At 39.9% G+C, this 15,510-nt stretch overlaps 1 pseudogene; it reads right to left on the reverse strand.

Annotated features, from left to right (window-relative positions):
* H2BC2P (H2B clustered histone 2, pseudogene) overlaps window positions 1-15,510 on the reverse strand; it is a 74,757-nt pseudogene that overhangs the window by 22,566 nt on the left and 36,681 nt on the right.

The raw sequence follows: 15,510 nt of genomic DNA on the forward strand, positions 1-15,510 counted from the left end.
GAAACAGAGTAGAATGGTGGTTGCCGGGTCTGGGAGTGGGAGAAATAGGGAGATGTGGTCAATAGGTACAAACTTCCAGTTATAAGATGAATAAGTTCTGGGGATCTAACGTATAGCAGGGTGACTAAAGTTAACAATATCATACTACATACTTGAAAGCTGCTAAGAGAGTAGATCTTGAGTGTTCTTACCATAACAACAACTGAAGGATAATTATGTGAGGCGAAGGATATGTTAACTACCTTAGTGTGGTAAACATTTCACAATATTTGTAGGTATCAAATCATCACATTGTGCAGCTTAATTTTACACAATGTTATATGTTAATTATATCTCAATAAAACTGGGAAAAAAACCTCACTAAGAATGAATAAAGCCTTTTTCAATTTGTTAGGTCCTCAGACCCCATTCTCTCCCTTGAATTATGATCCCAGTTATTCACTGTGCTGCTCATTTGGCATTTATGCCTCCGTGAAGTATCATTTTTATATTTAAGGCTACTTTTTTTTTAAAGTGGATTATAAAATTATTGATATCAAGGACTTGTGTCCTACAACCCTTTGTATATCTAGCACGTCCTCTGTGCTTAAGAATGTTTGGTGGTGTTGATGATGGTGGTGGTGCTGGTGGTGATGTCAGTGGTGATGCTGTTGGTGGTGTTGGTCCAAGAATCCTCTGCACGTTTTCTAATCTAACCCTTCCTTTTTCACATCTCTCTACCTAGTTTCATAGAAGCATAATTAGGGATGAGGCAGTGTTTAATACATTCTTTTATTGAGTCCACACGATACTAAAACAAAAACAAGAAAATGTAATCACATTTGCTGCATAATGTAGCCTAAAACAAAATGACAGATTTCAATCATTCATTTTTGTATAAAATTCAGTAAAACTGGTGTGAGTACCTAGCTTTATTTTCGGATATTGCAATATCAAAATTGCAATATCTGATCAACTCGGCCCCAAATCCTATAAAATCCAGCGGTTTGAGTGGACTTAATAGTCGCCCAAGTAACAGACTTTCTAATCGAACCCAGACAAGACTTGGTATAAAAACAACTCCAGAGGCTCTACTACTCGACCCACTGGATTTAGTTCTGCTTCTTGATTCCTTATTTCTTTATAAATTCTGAAATTTTATGTTTCCAAAATAGCAGTAGTCACCCTATTTTTGTTTTGTTCGTGTGAGAATACTTAGAGTCATGGATACTTCTATGAGAATTTTAGGATAATATGAGTTTCTAATTATCAATACAAGCAATCACAACCTGGCTGATAAAGTCCTGCTTCTGTTCCCTCACGGACTTTCTCTCTTTTCTCCCCTGAGCGTTAGAGGAACTAATCGTGACTGCGAACCGTCCCTCTTCATCGGTCCTCTGAATCCTGTTTCTTTCCACCGCTCGAAGACACCTCATTAGGACATCTCAGCCCCTCCCGGGCTCCTTTCCCAGAGGGTCGCTCTGCTCTCCTCTGCCACCTCCACCCTCTTGCTGCAGTGCTTTCACAGCTGCCCATTCTCTCTTCTTTACCTTTGTCTAGTCTCTCCTCTCTTTTTCCCTCCTTCCATCTCATCCCTCTTGCCCCAGACCAATTAAAATCTACCCTTTCTTTAAGGGTCTGCTTAAATTCCAACTTTTCCATAGAGTGTGCTCCAATTCTCTCCACTAATGTCTCTTTCCTCCAATTTCTATCTTTATTTAATTAATACGCCATAGTCTGATTCTAATTCTTCTGTAGTTGTTTTATATATTTGTTTCTGTCACCTCCAGTGAGGTGGCAACTTCTGGTAAGATCAGAAAATCATGTTTTAGACCTCCTCCAACACTGGGCTCTGCTCTATGACTATACAAGCATGCATCTCCTAGGACAGTGCCCAGCATTGATCAGAAATGTATAACATTATTGCGCAATGGAGAGAGCTTTGACTATGAGACTAGTAGCCCAGTATTTAGTTCTAATTCTAACTTTTTCTAGGGAAAGTTCACCTAATCTCTCTACACATCAATTTCCTCATCTGTGAAACAAGAATGTTGACTTCCAGTGAAAGCGATGCTGTGTTTTCAGGCTTTGAGCACATCTCTCCTCAGGCCACCACTCTGAATGCATAGCAGTGTCACAATAAGTGATAAAAAGAATTCTAAAAATGATGCTCACAAACAAGATAATCCTCTTTCTGTAAGAAAATGCAGGGCCTGAGGTCTTGCAGGGCACCCGATCCTGAGGCTAAAAGGTCAGCAGGAGGCATTAAGAGAGGTTGGGAGGCAAAAGTTCGCCTCACTGCTTGATAGCAGAGGCTGGGGATGGACTTCCCAGCCCATTAAAAGAGGCTGAAAAGCTGCGCGGTGCTTCACGGCTTAAGGCTTATGAGTGGCTCATATCTAGGAAGCTTGGAGGAAGTAAATCCCAACTGCATAGGCTGGACCTGTCCCAAGTCACCCATTGCTCCATCACGCAGCCTCTAATATCCCCAATATTTGCAGAGGAAAGGAGTCACAAGCCACCAGTGCAAGATATTGATTCTGAGCTACCACCCTGAGAGGCCAGTGTGATGCAACCACAAAGCCACTGGAGAAGGGGAAGTTAGAATTTAAAGAGAGAGAGAGGCAGAGGCAGAGAGAGAGGGAAAGAGAGAAAGAGAGAGAGAGAGAGAGACAGAGACTCATTTACCTAAGCCTGAAAACTTTAATTCCATAACTCATAAGGAAAAATAATGCCGAAAGGGATTGTTATAAAATTATTATGGACTGAATGTTTGTGTCCCTCCAAATTCATATATGAAAACCCTACTCCCCGCATTGTGATGGTATTATGAGGTGGGACTTTTGGAAGGTAATTATGATTAGAAGAGATATTTAGGATTAAAATAGGATTAGAACCATTGTAAAAGTCATGAGAGAACTTGCTTCCTCTCTTTCTCTCTCTGCCACATGATGATACAATAAAAAGTTGGCAGTCTGCAAACCAGAAACGGGCCCTCACCAGAAGTTGACCATGCTGGTACCCTGATCTTAGACTTCCAGGCTTCAGAACTGTGAGGAATTTCTGTTGTTTATAAGCTGCCCAGTCTAAGGTATTTTTGTTATAGCAGCCCGAATGGACTAAGACAAAAGTCAATACTCCGGGAATAAAATAATGAAATAAAAATAATAGTTCTAACTGAAAATAGCTCTAAAGTAAGTATGTTTGTATTTGCTTTAATATGTGTAGCTTATTTCTGGAAGGAAATTTGTAATTCATTTGCCTTCAGGAAGAGGAACTGGGTGGCTATAGATGGGGTGAGAAGGAGACTTCACTGAATATACTTTGTACCTTTTGAGTTTTGAACCATATAAATGTGTTATCTATTTAAACAAATTTATAAATTTAAAATGTAATAATTAGAATACTATAATTACATTATATATGACATAGATAATACTAAAATAAGTATGCTTATGATATTTACAATGATAAAAGAATAATAACATCCTTTTAAAAAGAATAATCAATTATTAAAGAGGAAGAAATAAAACAGAAACTGGTGGATGTAAACAGAACCTATTAGAAATCTTTAAAATAAAATGTATAACCATTTTTTTATTAATGAGATATAATTGACATACTATATTAGTTTCAGATGTACAACATAATGATTCAACATATGCATATATTGTGAAATGATCACCACAATAAGTTTAGTTAACATCCATCACCACACATTGTTACAATTTTTTTCTTGTAATGAGCACTTTTAAGATCTACTCTTTTAGCAACTTTCAAATATACAATACAGTATTATTAGCTATAGCCACCATGCTGTACATTACAGCCCCAGGACTTATTTTTCCTATCACTGGAAGCTTGTACCTTTTGACCACCTTCATCCAATGAATAATCATTGAAACAATATCAACACAAGAAATAACTTTTGACTGGTCACAGTTGGAAGTAATTAGTGAATCGAAATATGCTAAATAATTCACACAGAAAGCCACATAGAGACACACTGAGATAACAAATATGAAAAAGAAGATAGATGCTAGCTTTATTAGAGTCCACCACATATGTCTATAGCAATTCCAAACAAAAAGAATAGAAAACATAGTGAATAAACAAAACTTGAAGGGAATGGTTGAGAGTTTGCAGAAATGAAGAAAGACAGGAGTCCTCAGAGTGTGAATACACATTGAATGCCAAACCTAGTAAAAATAAACTCACACCAGACACCTTATATTAAAACTGTTGAAAACAAAAGTCAAAAAGAAAAATCTCAATAGCTACCTGAGAACAACGAGAGAAATATCTACTAAATAATGATAGTTAGACCATCAGCAGATTTTTATCAGCAAAGCTAGATGCCAAAAGATAATGGAGCATTTCCAAGTCATGAAGGAAAATAGCTGTCAACTTAAATACATGACCTAGCTAAAGTATCATTCAAAATTAAAGGGTGAGATAATATTTCTGATATGCAAATATTTACCACTCCCCCATAGATTCTTACTGAAAGAACTAGTAAAGAATGTATTTGAGCAAAAGAAAAGTAAATCCAAAAGGAAATTGTTGGACACATAAATAACAGTGTGCACAGAAATTGATTTTTAACAATCTAAACCTTAGAAATGGTCAAGGATCTGGTCAAAAATTAGTATATAAAGATGTTTACTGTAGTATTAGTTATAATAGATAATACCTAGAAGCAACTAAAATGCCAATGGTAAGGATGTGATTATGTTACATCTGTCACATGGAATATTTTCATATCACACAGTGATGGAAATAATATTTCAGAAGAAAAAATGAGATACTTTATTTGATGATCTCTAAGTCTCTTCTAGTTCTAAGGTTATAATTCTATTATGTTAATTGATCCATTGATTGGAAACATAACATTTGATCATTAATACTAATTTTTTTAAACTTTCTGACAGCTATTCCAAGCTTTGTAGCACTTCATTTTTATGAAAAACTTAGCCTCTTCAAAGAAATGCCTCAGTCTTTTGCATATTACATAATCATCTGAGAAAATGCCTTTGTGGTAAAGAGTTTTTCCGATGTTACATCCTTTAGTTAGTTAGTATCCTTTATACTTCCCTGACAGTGGAGGAGAAAAGGAAGATGACTATTTTTTTCTTCAGAAAACGATGGAACAATTAGTATTACGCAACTTTAAAAAATGTGCAAAGACATTTTAAGATCATTGAGAGTATAAACAGGAAACTGACTGGAATGAATTAGGAAATACACCCCAAGCAGAGATGGGATTATTCACCCTTTTGGAAGGAGCATTTCAGTAGTTTAGAGACATTTTGTAGATAAAAGAGACGGATCTGTCTTAACTCTATTACACGTCAAATTATAAGGAAAAACTCCCAACTCTCTATGGAGAAGTGAGAAAGCTGCGGGGGGTGGGGGGGGCCAAGGGTGGGGGAGCTGGCTTTTAAGAAAGCTAAAGCACTTTACGGCATTTCTTCTGATGTGATTTTCCCCCATCCTCTACTTTGTCTTGTCATAAAACTCTATCCATTATCTTCCTCTTAAAATAGAATTAGCGCTTGCCTAATTGGCTTTCCTGGAATCTAATTATTTTTAAACATTTTCTCAACTTATTTTCTGTATGTGAAAATGAAGATGATATTGCAACAGAGTTGAGGTAATCGTTTTCACAGGGAAATCATTTCTAGCGAATTACAGCCTGTAGCTTGCATTTTCCTTTAATAATTGTGTTCATTAATTTGTTAGAGCATGAAATGATAAACTCCACTTTTTGCATCCCCTATTACAGTCAAGGGAACATCTTCTCTTTCTTCTTATACCCACCATAAAAAGAGGCATGATAACCAATGGCTCGCCTGCCATCTTGTGCTCACCTATTACCAGGAAAATCTCATTGTGGTGAAAATAATAATCTTTCACTCCTAATGTTACTTCATGACTTGGAATCAACAGGATTAACGTCACATGGCACAACAGATTTTGTTAGATTATAGGATCCTCTCCTTGACACCAGCCTTTTTGCTGCAATGGTATCCACAAGACCAATAAGATAAATTGACAGTCTTTGTTCTTTTGTACCTCCTGTGGCCTCCTGTAGGTTTCATTGCATGTGTGGCCTTTATTTAGGAAATATTTATGTGTTTAATTAATACAACGTACTACTCCTCTTCTGGGCAATCAGTACATAGCAGTATCAAAGACGCAAAATACTGCCCTGTGGCCTTATATCCTGGTGTATGTATAGCTCGTCTCTCATCCCCAGCCACTGAGAAGAATTTTACTTTTCCCCCTAGATTCCCAAGACTCTGTTATGTAGAATAAGGGTATCATGCAGAGACAACTGCAGAAGCCCGGAATTCCAATTGGCTTACATTGGAAAGGCCTGGAGTCACTGGGAGAGGGACAGACCCGAAAGAGGATAAAGGAGGAAAGAAATGAAGCAACAGTGTGGGCTGGAATTTGGGGAGAGTTTAGGAGAGTCTCCAAAGAGGGAGGAGTCATTTGTGTGAGTTAAAAAGGAGAAAGATGGAAAAATAGGATTTTTAAAACTTCACTGGATTTTATTAATGGAACCCCCCTTTGATATTTATTAAAATAGTTCAATAATGATTTGAATTTTCTTTTCAAGTTATTTTTGACAGTCAGATTGGCATTTCCTTGAATAAGTCACTGTGCGTGAGTGGGCCACAGGCTGCTCAATTTTAAATTGGTAATACTTTGTAGTACCCAGTGAGGCCATCTGATATGTGTGGGTTCTTCTTCTCTGAGGGGTTAGAAGTTGCCATCTGAAGAACACAGCAGGATATTAGGAGAGGCATGGAACCTGGGGTCTGAAATCTTGAATGTGAGTTCCTGCTTAGGCCATTTTATCTTGGACAAAGTCATCTGACTTTCCTGGGATTATGTCTCTTTTATGTAAAAATGAAAGGCCAGACTGATAGATTTCTAAGGTTCCTTCCAGCTCTGATCCCATACTTGATTACAATGCATGTTGCAGGATTGATAACCTAAAGAATTGCCTTTTCCTGGGCATACTAGTACAGTAATCCTTTTTTGTTATGTTTTTTGAGAACAGTGCTTTCTCTCAAAGGAGTAGATAGGCCCTTTGAAACATAAGAGAATGGAAAAGATTATGGGGGACATGGATGCATCTTGGAGTTTCTAACATCAAGCAACATAAATGACTACCCCCCCATTAGTTTCTTGTGTGTGTTTCTTTGTTTCATCTCTTTAGAAAAGGAAGAAGAGTCTTAGGGATGATAAGGAAACTATGAAATACAGAATAACATTTCACAGTCACCAGATATAAATAGAAATTAAGAATAGAAATGTGGTCAACTCTCAACTAGTCACAAGGGAAAGAGTAGCACTGTAAACCATCCTGGCTAAATGATTAATCCCAGGTTGACTTTTCCCTACCACTAAGCATTATTCTGGATAAGCTCCAAATAAGTTTCTCCTACCACCAGGGCTACTAGGTTTGGCCCAGGTACAAAAATTGGGAGGTGGAGGCTGTTTCAATGAGCACTTCCTGTGTCACCACCAACCACAAAATCTCAGAAGCGTAACAATAAGTGTTTATTGCTAACATGTCCAAGATCAGCTAGGGGTTAGCAAGGTCACTCTGCTGATCGTGGCTAGGTTGGCTCAGAAAGCTGGGGATCGGCTGGCTGCTGGCTGATAGAGACTGGCCTTCGCTTGGGCAGCTGGGGCAACTCACCTTAGCTCTATATGTCTCATTCTCTATGAGGCTAGTCTGGGCATATTCTCCCCATGGCAGCTGCAGACATATGAGCAGGCAGGCATTGTTCAAGCATCTCTTGAGCCATATTTGCTAACATCTCATTGACCAAAGCTCAGAATCAAAGAGTAGGACCAAGTGGAGGAGGGCCCTGCAAAATTTCATGGCAATGGCACGGGTATAAGGGGAGGACTGGAGCCATTGTTTGTGATCTACCTACCATAATCCCTGAATAAGAAGGTCTTTACCTGAGATTTGTCTCAGGGGCTCCCTTTCACATCACCAGGCCCCATTAATTTGTAGTATGTTCCTGTCACTCTCCTCTTCAGTATGGCCCACTGCCAGCCACAGTGGTGTTTAAGGGTTCTGATGAATTTTTACCACAGTTGAGTTCAAAAGAACTAGAGAAATTAGTCTGCTGTTTTGAAAGGTAGAGAAAAAAAAATCAAGTACACTGAAAAATCTAATATAATTAACACTATTAATTTCCTCATTTGTCTTTATTAAGAGCTCATATTAAGCTTCCCCACTAGACGAAAAGGAGGGATTGGTTTTTTATTTTCTTTCCCAATATCTTTGTGAATCTGTAGGTGAAGTTGTTTTACACACTATTATATTTATATCAACATAGCCCTGAAGTCTAGAGAGACTGTGTCTTGGCCAAGAGCTCACAGCAAATTATTGGTTGAGGAGGGGGCTGCTACACATGTAGACACTCTAGAGCAGAGCCCAGATCCCTCTTCTCTCTTCCTTCCCCACTAGCCTCTGCTCCAGCTTTCCTTTTACTGTATTGCATGGGCTGACTCATCTCACATTGGATAAGAGGATATATGAGTTGAACTATTAGTCAGAATTAATCAGATGGGCTTTTTTTTTTTTTTTTTTTTTGCTAAGGAAGATTTGCCCTGAGCTAAATCCACTGCCAATCTTCCTCCTGTTGTCTGTGAGCTGCCACCACAGCATGGCCACTGACTGATGAGTGGTGCAGGTCCATACCCAGGAACTGAATCCAGGCCACTGAAGGGGAGCATGCCAAACTTAACCACTAGGCCACTGGAGCTGGCCCTAGTTGGGTATATTTTTAAGGGAGACAATTTCACAACATGCTTCTAATATCCCAGTATTCTAAAGAAAGAGAATCGGGTAAATATTCTCATTTAATCTAATAGTTCTAAAGAACCATGACAAAGTTAGAGTACGTCTGGAGAAATCCTTACCAGTTTTGACTCCTCCTAAGACAGAATTAGAAAACAATTTTCTAGTTCCCATCACTTGCCAAAAAAATTTTTTAAGGAAGAAAAAGGTACTTGAGAATATGAAAACAAACAGATTGTTTTCATCTCTCTCTCTCTCGCTTATGGTTGTTTGTAGAAAAATAAAATGCCATTATTAATGAAAACAATAGCCTGCAAGTTAGCAGAGCTGCCAGCATCAACATTGTAGAAACATCTGCTATGATGAAAGAGTAAGCAATTGTTTTCACTTTGTGTGTTAATTACAGATATTACTGTCTAAAATTACTTGTGAACAACTGTTGCCCCAAAGATGATTCAAAGCTGAAAGCTGCTTATATGAACTAAAGAGCATCATGGGGCCTGTCTGTACTTTATATACGGTAAGAGGGCAAATGCAGGACATTTGGCCCAACAGGTGCCTCTAATGTTAAAAAAAGTGCTAGAATATTCAAGGTCAGAAAGAACATGCAATAGGAAAAGATCCTATACAAATGAGAAGAAAAGCATCTGAACTTGGGATCAGGAAACCTCATCAAAGGACTGAGCCTACCACGAGCTTTGTGCTCTGTGTACTCACGTACCACCTGTTTAAGCCTCAGTTTCCTTATCTATTAAATGGAAATAATAACAATAGTAATAATAATACTTACCCCACATGGTTGGTAAGAGATTATGTGATTGAATGAGCTAACGTATATGAAAACATTTTATAAACCGTGATGCTCTGCACAGACATTAGGTCGGTCAGATAGTAATGGTGGGAGGAGAAGGGATGGTTTTCATTCATCACCATCTTAAGTAGTAAAGCTTAAAACAGTCTGTCATTCCCTTGTCCCAGTCCTGCTCCCCAAGTCCCTTAAATGTGGTTGCTTGCAGTTATCCAAGGTCCCTTGTGGGTCTGTATGTCACACAGTCATGCTGACCATGAGTCCTGACTTTGTCCCCTTGCAGTCACCTCAGGACTCATTCTGCTTGCAGTTAATTCACTTCTCTTTTAAGCCTCATCCCTATTCCTAAACTTGAAAGAGCAGTAAATCTTTCCAGCTTCCCCACTAGGTCTGCATTTAGTCCAAGGAATCTAGGGGTGGCTTGGCCTTACTGTCGGCCGGAAGCAGCAGAAAACGGCTGACCATCTTGCTGAAGTAGGAACTGATTTTTGAACAATGGAGAGGGCTGTGATGATGGTACAATTACTATTTCTATTTTGTAAATTAGAAAATTTGGGCTCACAGTAATTAAATTGTCCAAGTTCTCCAGGCTGGTAAGTGACGAAGCAGGACACAAATTCATTTGTGAAACAGAGATAATATTTACCTCTTATCGTGAATTAGTCAGAATTTTTTAGTTGCAAACATGGGGCTTCCTTTCCTCTTACCTTGACCCAGGACTCAAGTGAGATTTGACACAGTGCTTCAATCTTTCCTTTTTTTCACCCAAATGATAATTATGGTGATCATTTGTTGATCAGTTAGTATGCGGCAGTCGGGGCCAGGACCAGGATGGATCAAGTGAGGCTCTCTCCTAGGGAGAAAAAATTTAAGGGATTGTAAAAAATCAGTGATCAAGAAAAATACTATTTTAACGTAATATTTTAAAAAGAGATCACAACGCAAAAAACCCATGACGAAAAAATTACCAAAATGTTACATAAAGATGGAATCAGTATTACTGACCTTTGCCTCAGGCTGCACTATGGCTTGGCATGCCCCTGATGCCAGCTGACTATTTTAAGAATTTTAATTTGGGGGCAGCAGCCTTGCGTGTTTTCCATTCCCTTGTTGTTATTCTACAGGTAACCACAGCTGTACTTCCCATTGCCCCAGAGGAGGTTTATGGCCTTGGTCCATGAGTCTCCCAGGTTTTCCTCTTCCAAAAGCCTAAGAACGCATATGGTCTGAGGAGAAGGTGGAAGACACAAAAGGCCTTGGGGGGAAAAGCAGAGGGTCTTGAAGAAGCAGAAGGGCAAGTTGGACTTCCCATTCCCAACCAAAAAAAAGAGAAAGAAAGGTCTTTGGGTTCCAGAGCAGTTGCATTGGACCCAGCTTCATAGCAGAATCCCAGAGAAACAGCAAGATCTTGGAGGGGAAATTGCCATGTGTCACATTAAGATTCCCTGTGTCCAAAGTAAGGCAAAGAAGAATCTGGGAACCAGCAAACCTGAGCTGCCTTGCAGACCAGAATAGAGTGGACAAAGGGATGAAGACCGAATGACAAATAATCTCTACGTGCACACACACACACACATACACAGATACACACACAAACTGGAGTTGTGAGCCAAGGGTAGGAAGGGGCAGGAACACCCAAGAATGCCAGAGATTAAAATTTTCACCAGCCAGAAAGAATGGGGCCTCAGAGTATAAATGAAGTGATAGAAAATAAGGAAATATTTCTTGCTCACCTGAACTGTGAACAGAGATTCATACCTTCTACACATAAATTATCCCCTTTAATCAAAGGATGAATGTACATTATTATTCTTATTTTACAAATCAGAAAATTGGGGCTTAGAGAGACTAATCAAATTGTTCAATGTCTCCCAGCTAGTAAGTGACAGAGCAGAACATGAACTCATTTGTAAAACAGGGATAATGTTGACCTCTTAGAGTGTATTAGCTAGAATACTTTAGTTGTAAGACCAAAATCAGACTCCAAGTAGCTTCCACAAAATCTTTCTTGGATATGGTACTATAATTCATAAAGGTAGATCTGGATCCTGGGTTGAGATTAGGGGCTTAAGAAATGCTATCAACTCTCTCTCTTTTTTCCATTTCTCAGTCAGAATCTTTCTAGTCGTGCAAAGAAGATGGCCCTTGGCAGTTCCAGATTCACATCCTCTCAAGCAACTAACCGCAGGGCCGACTTTTCCGTAGCTCCAACAGAAAAGTTCTAGGGAACATTCTTATTGGCCTAGTGTGGATTACGTACCTATCTCTGAACCAATCACAGGGCATTTCAACTGGTCAGGTCTAGATCAGGGATGGACAAATGATGACCCTGGGCTGAATCCAGCCCAGTGTGGGTCCTATCTGGTCATGCTCATTCATTTACATTGTCTGAGGCTGTTCTCACGCTATAACAGCAGAGTCGGGTAGTTGTGCCAGAGACAGCATGTCTCACAAAGCCAAAAATATGTTCTATCTGGTTCTTTACAGAAACAGTTTGCTGAGCCCTGGTCTAGATGGTCCAGCTACCCCTGTTGCAGAGCTTGACCTTCCTAAATGACCCTGAAAGTCTCAAAACAGAGCATTCAATTATCAGGAAAAGGAAAAAGGAAAAAGGAATGCCTGGCAGTAATACACGGCGAGTGTCTTCTACCTATGAGTTTTGTGATGGGTAAAGACACACATGATATAAATGTCTAAAACACAGTAGACACTTGATTTAGGTAATTTTCTCTCCCACTCACACTTAGTCTTTTATATTATGAATTTTTGGGGGGAGGACTAGGTAGGCATTGTAAATGAGGGCCAAAAATTATCTGCAAGAAATGAAAAGCAAGACAGCAGTTTTTTGACAAATATGGAATCCCTGTAAATAGTTTACAACATATCTTCTCTTCCTTACTGGCAACAGTTTCCATTCAATGAAAGACTAAAGAAAGGTATTTGAGGAAAAATGGAAGGGGAAAAATGTATAGAAAATAAATGCAGAAAAAAAGAAATCACCAGGGGCCAGCCCTGTGGCCTGGGGGTTAAGTTCTGCATGCTCTGCTTCAGCGGCCTGGGTTCATGGGTTCAGATCACAGGCACCACTCATTGGCCATACTGTGGTGGTGACCACACACAAAATAGAGGAAGACTGGCAGAGATGTTAGCTCAGAGTGAATCTTCCTCAACCAAAAAAAGAGGAAGATTGGCAATGGATGTTAGCTCAGGGCAAATCTAAGAAATCACCAAGACTCCCTTTCCCCCAGCCTGCGGGCTCTGAAATTCCGGCTGCGCCTATTTAGTTATAGTGGACTTAGAGTCTCCAAACTAATCTGCCTGGACAAAGCAGGGCTCCCCTGACTTTTGTTACTGGACTGCAGTTCTCTATGGCTCCCACTGTTCTCAAAGTCGAGGAGGGAAACACCATCCAGGGTCAATCATTGAGGAAGTGAGTCAGGGCCCCAGCCCACTTTCTCTTTCTATCTCTTTTCAAATTCCTTTGAAGCGCCATAGGCTTCACAAACCCATTCTTGCCTCACATTCTCTCCTCCTTGTTCCTAGACTTCATGGGAGAATCTGGTGCCACTCAGTTATGATACTAGACACAACAGGCCTACAGAACAGTTACATGGGGTCAGGGTCGGAATGTACTGGGTTTATCCTGGTTACTACTACATACTTAGCTGTGCCATTTAACTTCTCTAAACTTCTTGTAAGTGGGAATAATGACAAGAATGAGCTCATAGGTTGTTAGGACATTTTACTGAGATAATGTATTTAGGGACTTGATTTCTTATTGCTGATATGAGAAGCTTTGTCTCTGGTTAAAAGTGTTTCAGACTTCTATGATCAGCTGGAAGAATAATTCTGGACAATTCTGGCCTTTCCAAGCCCTCCAAGTGGGCAGTAGTCTTCCTCTCCACCTCATGACATGGCCAGCTTTGTCTGTGAGACTTGAAACCCTCAAATCCTTGCTTTGTCCTGCTTGGTTGTACTGTCTTGAGATCGACATTTTGAGCTTAAATAATGAGGCAGCCTTCTTTCATCTATCGAAATATAATGCACATTTTCTCCTAGACACTGAAGCAAAATTTTACTCCCCTAGTTATTTGAGTGCAGATGGTAGAAGAACTGAGTGAGAAAATGTTGTTCTACATATGGTGGGGGGAGGGGGAGGAAGGTTTGTGTGGAAACCCTTGCTTGGCACACTCTCTTTGTGTCTTTTCTATAGATTTGTGCCATTCTGAGTCAGCATTGATTACATGCACAATTATAGTAATCTGCAGGCAAGTGTTAATATTGCTAATGATATTGCTTTGCAGAGTGATTATCTAAGAGCCATTCTCAGCTGTTGCATCAGGATTACAGCATTTGTATAACTTCACATTAAGCCAGTGGTGGAGAGGGCAGCACTTGTTCAGTCAAAAAGAGCTGTGGAAGAGGGCAGCCTGTAATTAGCTCAAACACGCTGTCAACAGGGGGCTGGCAGGCCTGGCTCACATGCTCACAGGCTCTAGGGTTAGTGATGACCTTTAACAGATGTAGAATCTCAATATAAAAACCCTTGAGTCCAGAGCACATAAAGGAATGAAGCTTTGTAGCTGGCTGCTTCATCTTTCCATCTTTGCTTGGAGAAGCATCTTCTAGGCTTGCAAAGGTCATTGTTGAGATCTCTCAAGGAACCAAACCAGCCAGCCCCATCTGTGATCTTGTGCTTGGGTATCCTTGGGGTCAATTTAACCCAAATCACTCACTTTCACCAGTCCTTTGACCATTTTCTTGACATTCTCCTTTTCACATTTTTGGAGAGGAAGGATTCCCCTCCACTCCCTGTGCCCGCAGTGATGAGATTATATTCATCAACTGTTCCTGACAGGGAAACTTCATCTTTCAATGTTTTGCCTAATATTTTTACCTTAATGGGTACACAGAGTAGTCTTCCAAACACAGAGGATCACTCCTAATATCCGAAGATCAGGTAACCTACTCAGGAGAGAGGTGTTCGCTGCTTACATGACTGGGTTCTTTGATATATTCCATTGACCCTCTCCCCCTCCTCTCCCCATCCTGCCCCTGCCAGCAAACCAAAGAAAGAACTAGCTTCTATGGATGCTTGACTTTTGATTGCTGGCTTGCTCAGGTTCACAGAAATGTTAAATGGCTCCCTATTGGCTACAACTGTTACCTCCAGCAGATTTATAACACACTACAAGATCATATTTGTAACACTCAGGAAATACAAAAGTCTTAACCAGGTGCTTCCTTATACAGGTCCTTTCTTCCAGCCAGACTGGCCTGGAGTCTTCCTAGCTCTTGTCTGTGCCACCCTCATTCCCAACTCTCCTTTCCACACTCCAAAACACTCTTCATCTTCAAGCACAGCTCAAAGCCCACCTCAAAGCCCACCTCTTACAGGAGGCAGTCTCTTTTCAAAATATTGACTATCCAGATGGAAGTGGTTGCTTCTCCTCAAGAAGCGAGACAACTGGCCTATCAGGAAAAGAGCGTCAGACCAAGAGTCAGAAGTGTTGGACTCAAATCCTAGCTTTGCTAATAACTCCCTGGGGGGCTATATTAGTTTCCTAGAACTGCTGTAAAAAAGAATCACAAACTGGGTGGCTTAAATGACAGAAATTTATTGTCTCACAGTTCTTGAGGCTATAAGTCTGAAATCAAAATGGCAGCAGGGTTGGTTACTTTTGAGAGCTGTGAGGAAGACTTTATTCCATGCTTCTCCCATAGCTTCTGGTGGTTTGCTGGCCGTACTTGGCATCCTTGGGCTTATAAAAGCATCACCCTGATCTCTGCCTTCATCTTTACATGTCATTTCCTATGTGCATGTCTGTCTCTGTGTTCAAATTTTTCCCTTTTATAAGGACACAAGCCATACTGGATTAGGGGTCCATCG

This window comes from Equus caballus, chromosome 20, assembly GCF_041296265.1.
Source record: "Equus caballus isolate H_3958 breed thoroughbred chromosome 20, TB-T2T, whole genome shotgun sequence".
In the NCBI taxonomy this organism is placed as follows: Eukaryota; Metazoa; Chordata; class Mammalia; order Perissodactyla; family Equidae; genus Equus; species Equus caballus.